The sequence below is a fragment of the Pinus tabuliformis genome, chromosome 1_2 (assembly GCF_031772625.1).
Source record: "Pinus tabuliformis cultivar Carrire ecotype Pingquan chromosome 1_2, CPIR1, whole genome shotgun sequence".
NCBI classification, from domain to species: domain Eukaryota; kingdom Viridiplantae; phylum Streptophyta; class Pinopsida; order Pinales; family Pinaceae; genus Pinus; species Pinus tabuliformis.
Genome location: NC_142298.1, coordinates 485,983,288 through 485,993,190, shown reverse-complemented (window position 1 = coordinate 485,993,190; position 9,903 = coordinate 485,983,288).

Below are 9,903 nucleotides of genomic sequence, written 5' to 3'. Positions count from 1 at the left end.
ATATTTCTTTGGTCATTAATTGGTTTCAAACAATGATTAAAACTTGCATATATATGACTATTAGTGGCTAATTTACAGTATCTTATAACACAACTAATAGTTTGGTCATTAATTGGTTTTCTCAGACGATCATATAGTAATATATTTTGTTGTATATTTTGTCATTAATTGTGGCAATTAATGACTAAATCAATGACTAAATTAATGATTAAATTAATGACTAAATATACTACTAGATGATGAAATTGAGACAACCAATTAATGACTAAGCTAAAAATGACTAAATGTTGGTCGCGTTATAAGATATTGTAAATTAGTGACTACTAGTCACTGACTGAAAAATGGTCGTTTATATGCAAATTTTAGTCATTTTTTTAGTAACTAATTAGCCATTTTGTACTAGTGAAATGATGAAGGGATATCGTCATGTCTCTAAAAAGCATCTCAAATAAAAGGTCATTTGCATGATCTAGGAGAGATGGTATCTGATAATGAAATGATCTGTGTTATTCTAAATGCATTAACTGATGAACAAAGTAACATATATACTAAGGAAGAGGAAGCTATCTGTAACAGCCCTGGTGAAATGTTCATGTAATAAAAGTTAACAAAGGCAAAATAAGACCACAAGTAAGGGACATGTATTCCAAGATGAATGTTGGGCAAAGATATCCCAATGAGCATCACTGAATGTGTGTTTTGGCTAAGGAAAATTTGAAAAGACTAAGGCAAAGGCATTAAAAGGCATACAGGAATTTTTGGCACATTTATTTATGAAAATAAAGGAAAATAGGAGAAAAAGAAAGTAAAAGGTCACAGGTTGCATGTGAGGAGGAAATTGAAGGAAAATAATCGAAAATGGAGAAATCAGAGGCCTCATTAATAAAAAGTCTTCTGAGGATTAGTTTGCAAGCTCTTGGTCAGTCCAAGTTTGGAGCTCTCTCATTATTCTCTCTCTCTCTCACTCTTGGTCACTTAGAGTTTTCTTGGAGCACTCTAGCTTTGGATCAAGGAAGGGAAAGGAAGGAAAGCAAGGATCAAGGAAGGAAAAGTAGGATCAAGTAGCTTCAACATGAATACTTGCAGATAATCTTTTGCATGTGTGATTTCCTAGTTGGTTTGGACATGCATGGATTTGAATGTTGTTGTATGGTTCTCTTGTTGTCAATGACATGGTTTTTCCAGGTTACAACAATGGTTTTTCAGCCTAACCTTGCCTTTTTCCAGATGCCATGGTATGATGGGATGTTTATCTCAGCTTTGAGCTTTGATTTGCTAGATGGATTTCATAATCCGGGGCAGAGGTGGTGTTAAGGTTCATTCCCAAAGGCCTAGGAATTCCTTGATCAGTTTTGTATACATGGTAGAGCCCGAGGGAGAAGTCTCGGTTTAGGGCCTAGTGATCCGGGTTTGGATTGCGGTAAATCCTGAGAGCTTGGTCTTGGTTTAGGGCCTAGTGATCCGAGATTGGATTGCGGTAAAGCCTGAGATACAAGGAGAGGAAAATTCCTCAAGGATAGTGATGGATTCTGGATGACATTCCAAGTTCGGTTCGACTGTGATCGCAACACCAGTTTTGGTGTGATCACGGTTTGGTGAGGGTGGAGATGGTTTAACCTATAGATTCCCTTGGTTGTCCTTGGATTGGTTGTTCTATGAGATCCCACATTCATGCTTGGAATATGGCATAGGAGTGACTGACTGAAAGAGAGATTTGGTTAAGCCATGTCTATGGTCGAGTGGTACGTGGAAGTCCCGAACCTGGTCAGATTTTCCTATGATTAATAAAATCTAAGTTCTCTTACATTTGCACTTGTTTATATGTGGATTTAATGGTTGTCATATATCTGATATTTATATGGTTTTATGTTGGTTATAAGCATGGTTAAATGACTGGTTCATTTCATGGTTATTTCATGTATTTACTTGTAATTGTTAAATGGATGGGTGCAAGACCTAATTGATGTTTTAACAGTTCAATGGAGAAGGTGGTGATCCTTCTGATTATGTTTCACAAGTGCTTTCAATCATTTATGCTCTGTCTTGTATCCTAGATCTGTAGGTTGCATTGATGCCGAGTGTTTGACAGAATGTCAGTCCCAGTTGGGGCTGCTCAGGCCTAATCCCGAGTTTGATTTTTGATTTTTTTATTGTCATCATGTCTTTGATGGATTCTGAAGGTTATAAAAAGTTCTGGGTAGAGGTCGGGATTATGGGATAGAAAAGTGGTTCAAATCTCGGGGATGCTAGCACAAGTCTACTGAAAAGATTCCAAGGAAATTAGCACATAGGTCTGTGAGAGTGACTTTGGCTTCTGAACGTTGTCTTACTTATAACATGAGAGCGACCAGGGGTTAAAATGCTTAAATCATCAGTGGGACTAAGGGACAAGATGTCTAAGTGACTGAAATGTCTCCTGAGGGTGTTGTTGCTGATGTGGATGGGTTTGTTTAAGGTGTTTCGTCGATTCCATTTCCTTAAGGTCACCAAGGAGGTTGAATCCTTTATATTAGCCTCTCTCATTGCATGTTTAATTCGGCTGGCCGGTTGCTTGGGTGGACCTGGGAGGAGGGAGTGTTACAGATTGGTATCAGAGCATGGTTGCCCTCTCCTTGGGTGAAGGTGTTTGTCATGCATGCATGTTAGTTGCATGTGTGTCTCTTACACTTGCATTCCATGTGCTTGTTGCATTGCATCATGTTTATCATGTTTGTAGTAAGGTTATCATAAGGAACTTGATGTGATTTTGTGGAATGCATCGTCAGGAGTATATGACTGATTATATGATTATATGCAGCTTGATTACATCCTTATATGTTAGATTGCATTCTTGTATGTTTGATTACATGTATTAGTCTTATAGGTTGGTTACAAGAATTGATCACTCATGCTCAACTACATGCGTTCATGCATATGTGTAGTTGATTAGGATTGCTTATGCATGTTGATGGTTGCATGTGAAAATGTGTACAATGGAGTAATGGTTGTTGTCATGCATGGGGTCATGGTTTGTGTAGTTGATATGGTCATGCATTGATGACTGGTCTCTAACTAGAATGATGTGAATATGGTTTAGTACTCTTGATTTATATGTCTATATGTAGTTGTTATGCATGTATGGTCTTGGTTATAGTTATGCATGAATAGTAGGTCAAACATGCCTTGTGAAGTCATGGTATGCAATTTAGGTCATCAAGGTGATGTTTGTTGTTATGATGCTAATGCGTTCGCTGAGATAGAGCAAGAGATGCAAATCATCATAATGAGGTTGCAACATTGGACTTTGGGATAAGAGCAGATCGTCATACAAGTATTGTATGTTAACATGCAGGTATGTAAGTTAAGAATTTTTATATGAATAAGGGTATATACATTAGGTTTATGTACATGTCTTTTGATGTTATAGGTACGTACATGATAGATGATAGTTGATTAGTGTAGTCATATGCGCATGTGTCAAATAGTCAAGAACGATGGTAACATGTGGTTGTATGCATTACTATTGTTTTTTTATGTTATATAACTTGATGATTAGGTTGTTGATGAGCATGATATATAGCTTATTATTGTTATATGCTATCAACTTGATTATTATGGTTATTTCATTAATATCTTGATATTGTAATTTGGATTGGTCATATGCGTGATGGTTATGTTCATTGCATTGAAAATATTGATGTTATATGTATTGTGTTAACCTAGTTTGACCTATGCAAATGGTTATGGTTGCGATATTCAGGTATGAGTCAACATATTTTGGATATGGTGTCGTATTAATCTAGACCGATCGTACATATGTGATTGATATGCATGAAGGAAAAATGTTTATGAGCTTATGATGTGAACATGTTAGCTAGTGACTATTTTGGGTATCATGATCCTATTTATGTTTGAGTTAGTATCTCGTGAAGTTATATCATGCTAACTAGATTGATTGTGCATAAAATATTGCCTCCCTTGAGATACATTAAGGTATGAACTTGTTCATGTCATCTACCTTGTGCTTGACTGTTTGATTAGGACATTTATTTGGTGTTTGAGTGTTTGGTGTCTAGTTGAATTATTTAACATGGTATGTTTGCAAGTTGATTGAATGTTTGATTAATTTCATAATATGAGTATGTGTTCCAATGATCTTGTTTTAAGATGATTGTACTAACATGTATGTGTTAAGACAATTGATATGTACTTGAATGTAGTTGATAGTTGTAGCATTATGTCTAATGGCTATGCGTTGACTATGGGTTATGACATGATTGTTTGTAAAAGTTGATTTCAAATTGATAGATATGATTGTCTTGATATTTGGAACATGTGGTTGACATGTGTGAGCATTTGCAGGAAACATGCTTGGTATTAGCATGACAAGGTAGCACTTGATATGTTTATACAACTAACAATTGGGTGATGTGATAGTACATAGTCAGTCTCGATTGCAACCATGTAAAAAGGTAAAATGAAGGAATTGGACAAGAATTCCTTTGGCTATGTTTGGAAACCCTAATTCCAAACGAATGAGTGATTTGCATACAAGAAGTCTTCTTAACCTTGATTTTGTTTGACATTATGTGGATATGTGCTAGATTCATGAACATGTACTTGGCATGTATATTAGCTAGTCTCTAGTCACAGGTGGATCTGTCAAGGGAATTGGAGTCCCTTGAGATATGGCATGGACATGTTCAGCTACGAGGCAACGTGTTTGACACAAAAATATAAGGTATATGGTGTATTGTTATATTTATTTATGCATTGACAGTTATGTGTTTATGGCAGTATGATGCAGGGAATTGCATGGAAAAAGAGGTTGCCATGAAATTTTGAAGAAGGTTGAGCTTTCCTTGGGAACCATGGGGATCGAGTCATGGTGTATGTGGTTAGTCTTGTGCTTTTGTTCTTTTGTGATTGTTGCGTTTGATTTGCGATTTGAGTGTGTTTGGTGCATAGTTATGCCACTTTGTTGCGGTGTCGTGTTGTTATTGGTTTTCATGGTTTTCTTCTTGGTTGTTTCTTGGTATCACTTTTCATGTTTTGAGTCTTGGGAATTGTTTGGGAAAGAGGAAAGTTAAGGGAGCTCGGGGAGAGCTATGTGGTACTCAACAAGTGATGTAAGACACTGATGAAGCTTTGTGCATGAATAAGCGTAGTGGAAGGTAAGACTATGACAATCAGTTGGACTGGTTGGTCCATAGTGGTAAATGAATGATGACAATACAAACACATGAAAGGTAACTAGAAAAGGTAAACTAAATGCATCTGAGGTGTCAGATGCATTGGCTATGTTGGGAACAATTTTTCTCAATGTTGTGCATGAATAAAGGAAGTTCTCTTAACCTAGACCTTATGTTATCTGGTAATTATGTTATGATCATGATTATGTTGATGTTTGTATATGTATACATGTATCTATGTATGTCGTTGTCTGACATAATGATGATTTTTTTAAGCTAATGATTATATATGTATGTATGTATGTATCTATGTCACTGTCCAATAGGGTCATAAGAAATCATCCTTGTGGAGGAATGATTGCTTATACAAGCGAATGACAGGAAGAGGTTCCTGGCTATGAGGAATCTAGTGGGAAGAGTAGTCATGACAAATATATAAGGTCAGTATCACGTGAATATGAATTTATATTGTATGCTTGTATTATGCCTATGCTTATGTTATGGATAGATTATACCAAGGGATACATCAACAAAATTAAAGAAGTGTGGTCTGCGACATGCTAGGATAAGCATGGATAAGACACTTGAAGCAAGGTTTCTTGGTAAGGACAGTGTGGTTTTGGATGTGTGGTACTACTGTTGTGTATCTAATGGATATGTTGTACATGTTACATCTATGATGTGTGCACATGCAGCGTTGTGTATCTATAGTGTGTGTACATGTTGTTTATGCAAGGTTATGTATAGTATGGTACATATAGTGTTGTACGAATATTGCATATGGTGTTGTGCGCATGATTGCATATGCGGTGGTGTGTACAGATGATTCTATGTGCATGTTGGATATGTACTGTTATGTACAAATGGTGTTACATGGATGTTGTACATGTGGCGCTATGTACATATGGTGTTGTGTGCATGATTGTACAAGTGGTGCGGTGTGCATGTGGACATGTTGTAGAAGTGGCACTGTGTGCAGGTGGTGTTGTGTACATGTTGTGCATGTGGCACTGTGTACATATGGTGTCACGTACATGTCGTGCATGTGGTACTGTGTACATGTGGTATTGTGTACATGTTGTATAGTGGTGCAGTGTACATGTGGCGTTGTGTACACGTTGTGCATGTGGTGCCACGTACATGTGATGTTGTGCACATGTTGTGCAGACGTTGTGAAGGTAGTTGCAGTGTACAGGTGGTACTGTGTAAATACGGTACATATGGTACTAGTGTAGATGCATGTAGTGCATGATGTTGTATAACATGTGTAGCTGTATGTGTGTGATGCACACAATGTGTATGTGCACACGATTGAGGAGAAGGCACTGGGTTTTTGTCGGCTGTGGCAACCAGTCTGGAGTGCGTACAGAAGAAAGAAAAAGGTAGAAGCTAAGGATTGATGAAAGGATAAGTATCGACATTTTATTTAGTTTTATTATGTATATGATTTATGACTATGGTATATGATGATTATATGTGATCTATGATTCTGGTTTATGATGGTTACATGTGATTTATGATGGTTGTATTTTGAGCTAACCTGATATGATATGTTTATACATGATGTTTTGATCAAACAATTAGTTTGACTTGTTGTGGCAAGAAGTGAACAGAATTGCAAGTGTACCTTATTGAAGAGCTACCAATGAAGTATGATTTGAGGTCATTTCAATTTATTTAAATCCAATGGAAATTATCTACTTGGAACAGGAATGCATGAACATGTCCAGTTGACTGGCTGAAATCGACTACAAGAATTAGCAGCAATAAAAAAATAAATTGGAACATGCAATAGTATGCTGGTAAAGCACTTCAGGAGCAGGGCCATTGTGGGACATTGGTACCCAATAGTGTCCATTGATTTCCATGAGCATGCTATGACTGATATGATGGTTTTGAGGTAGGTATATGCCTTGGTTGTTGATCTTTCAATGTGAGGAAGCTTTGCGAAGGGATGGATCGCTCAGGATAGGGGATTCCGGGGAACTTGGATGGTGAGTGACTGCACGAAGGGGGTGACCGGATTTCCCGAGGGACTATGTAGCAGAGAAGGGAAGGTCGCGGGTATATTTATTTTGGTCATTAGCATTGTCAGATGGAATCAGATACACATTGGGAGTGCGCCTTGGAACAATGAGCCAGTAAATGTTCACTTAGGGGACAAGTGGCATAGGATTGTAGCACTGGACATTGGATGCAACTTTGACTGTGACAGTGCATTCTGGACTTCCTAGGAAGGAGGTGAATCCTGGTACTACTTTGGAGGGTGAAGGTGTGATCCTCCAGAGTCCCTTGTTGATTGATATGGCATCATATCCTTTAATTTGATGGTTTAGAAAATGTGCATATGTGTATATGTGATTATTGTAAATACCGTAATGAGCTATGTTATAAAGCTCAAGTATGTGGTATGGTTGTTATTCGGTCATGTTTACTTTTGAGCAGGTCATTCATTGTAAATACTACAACGAGCTAAGTTATAAAGCTCCATGGTTAGTACGTTTGTTTTCACCGGTTTCGCTAAGGTCTTGGTGTGGTTTAAAACTGAGAACAGTGTTCCCCAAGGGGGAGGGGTTCTGTAATAGCCCTGGTGAAAAGTTCATGTAATAAAAGTTAACAAAGGAAAAATAAGACCACGGGTAAGGGAAAATATTCCAAGCTGAATGTTGGGAAAAGATATCCTAGTGGGCATCACTGGATGTGTGTTTCAGCTAAGGAAAATTGACAAAGGCAAAGGCAAAAAGGCATCTTTGGCACATTTATTTATGAAAATAAAGGAAAATAGGAGAAAAGGAAGGTAAAAGGTCATAGATTACATGTGAGGAGAAAATTAAAGAAAAATAATGGAAAATGAAGAAATTAGAGGCCTCATTAATAAAAAGGCTTTTGAGGATCAGTTTGCAAGCTCTTGGTTAGTCCAAGTTTGGAGCTCTCTCATTACTCTCTCTCTCTCTCTCTTTCTCTCTCACTCTGGGTCACTTAGAATTTTCTTGGAGCACTCTAGCTTTGGATCAAGGAAGGAAAAGCAAAGAAGATGAAGGAAGGAAAGCAAGGATCAAGGAAGGAAAAGCATGATCAAGCAACTTCAACAGGAATACTTGTAGGTAACCTTTTGCATGTGTGATTTCCTAGCTAGATTTGACATACATGGCTTTGCATGTTGGTGTATGGTTCTCTTGTTGTTGGTGGCATGGTTTTCCCAAGTTATGAAAGTGGCTTTTTAGCCTAGCCTTGCCTTTTTCCAAAGGCCATGGTATGATGGGATGTTTATCTCAGTTTTGAGGTTTGGTTTGCCAGATGGATTTCAAATTCTAAGGTAGAGGTGGTCTCAAGGTTCATCCCCAAAGGCCTAAGAATCCCTTGACCAGTTTTGGCGGGATACACAGTAAATCTCGAGGGAGAAGTCTCGATTTAGGGCTTGGTGATCTAGGTTTGGATTACAGTAAAGCCTGAGAGACTGATCTTGGTTTAGGGCCTAGTGATCTAGGATTGGATCGCGGTAAAGCATGAGGGACAAGGAGTAAATTTTTTTCTCAAGGATAGTGATGGATTCTAGATGACATTCCAAGTTTAGTTCAGTTGTGATAGGAGCACCAGTTTTGGTGTGATCACAGTTTGGTGAGGGTGGAGGTGGTTTAACCTTTGGATTCCATTGGGTATTCTTGGATTGGTTGTTTCATGAGATCACACATTCATGCTTGGAATATAACACGGAGGTGACTGGCTGAAAGAGAGATTTGGTTCAGCCATGTCTCTGGTCGGGTGGTACGTGGAAGTCCCGAACCTAGTCGGATTTTCCTATGATTAATAAAAGATAAGTTCTATCACTTTTGAACTTGTTTATATGTGGATTTAATGGTTGTCATATCTATGATATTTATATGGTTTTATTCTAGTTATAAGCATGGTTAAATGATTGGTTCATGTCATGGTTATTTCATGTATTTACTTGTAATTGTTAAATGGATGGATGGAAGACCTAATTGATGTTATAATAGTTCAATGGTGAAGGCGGTGATCCTTCTGGTTATGTTTCATAAGTGATTTCAATCATTTATGCTCTGTCTTGTATCCTAGACCTATAGGTTGCATTGATGCCAAGTGTTTGACAAAATGTCAGTCCCGGTTGGGGATGCTCAGGCCCATTACTGAGGTTGATTTTTGATTTTTTTATCTTGTCATCATGTCTTTGATGGATTATGAAGGTTATAACAAGTTCTGGGTAGAGGCCGAGATTCTGGGCTAGAAAAGTGACTCAAATCTCGGGGACGCTGGCACAGGTCCGCTGAAAAGAGTCTAGGGACGCTGACACATAGGCCAGTGAGAGTGACTTTAGCTTGTGGACACTGTCTTACCTATAGCATGAGAGCGACCAGGGGTTAAAAGGCTCAAATCATCAATGAGACTCAGGGACATGATGTATGAGTGGTTGACATGTTTCTTGAGGTTGTTGTTGCGGATGTGGATGGGTTTGTTTAAGGTGTTCTGTCAATTCCATTTCCTTGAGGTCACCAAGGAGGTTGAATCCCTTATAGAAGCTTCTCTTGTCGCATGTTTACTCCAACTGGTCGGTTGCTTCGGTGGACCTGGGAGGAGGGGGTGTTACACTACGCCATTCATCAAATTATGGTCCCTCTACAAGGCAGAAGAAGACATGTTGAAGAAAGAAAGTAACAAAAGATAAGATAGAAGGGATCAATCAGTGATGAGAAGAAAAGGGGAATTTAGAAAT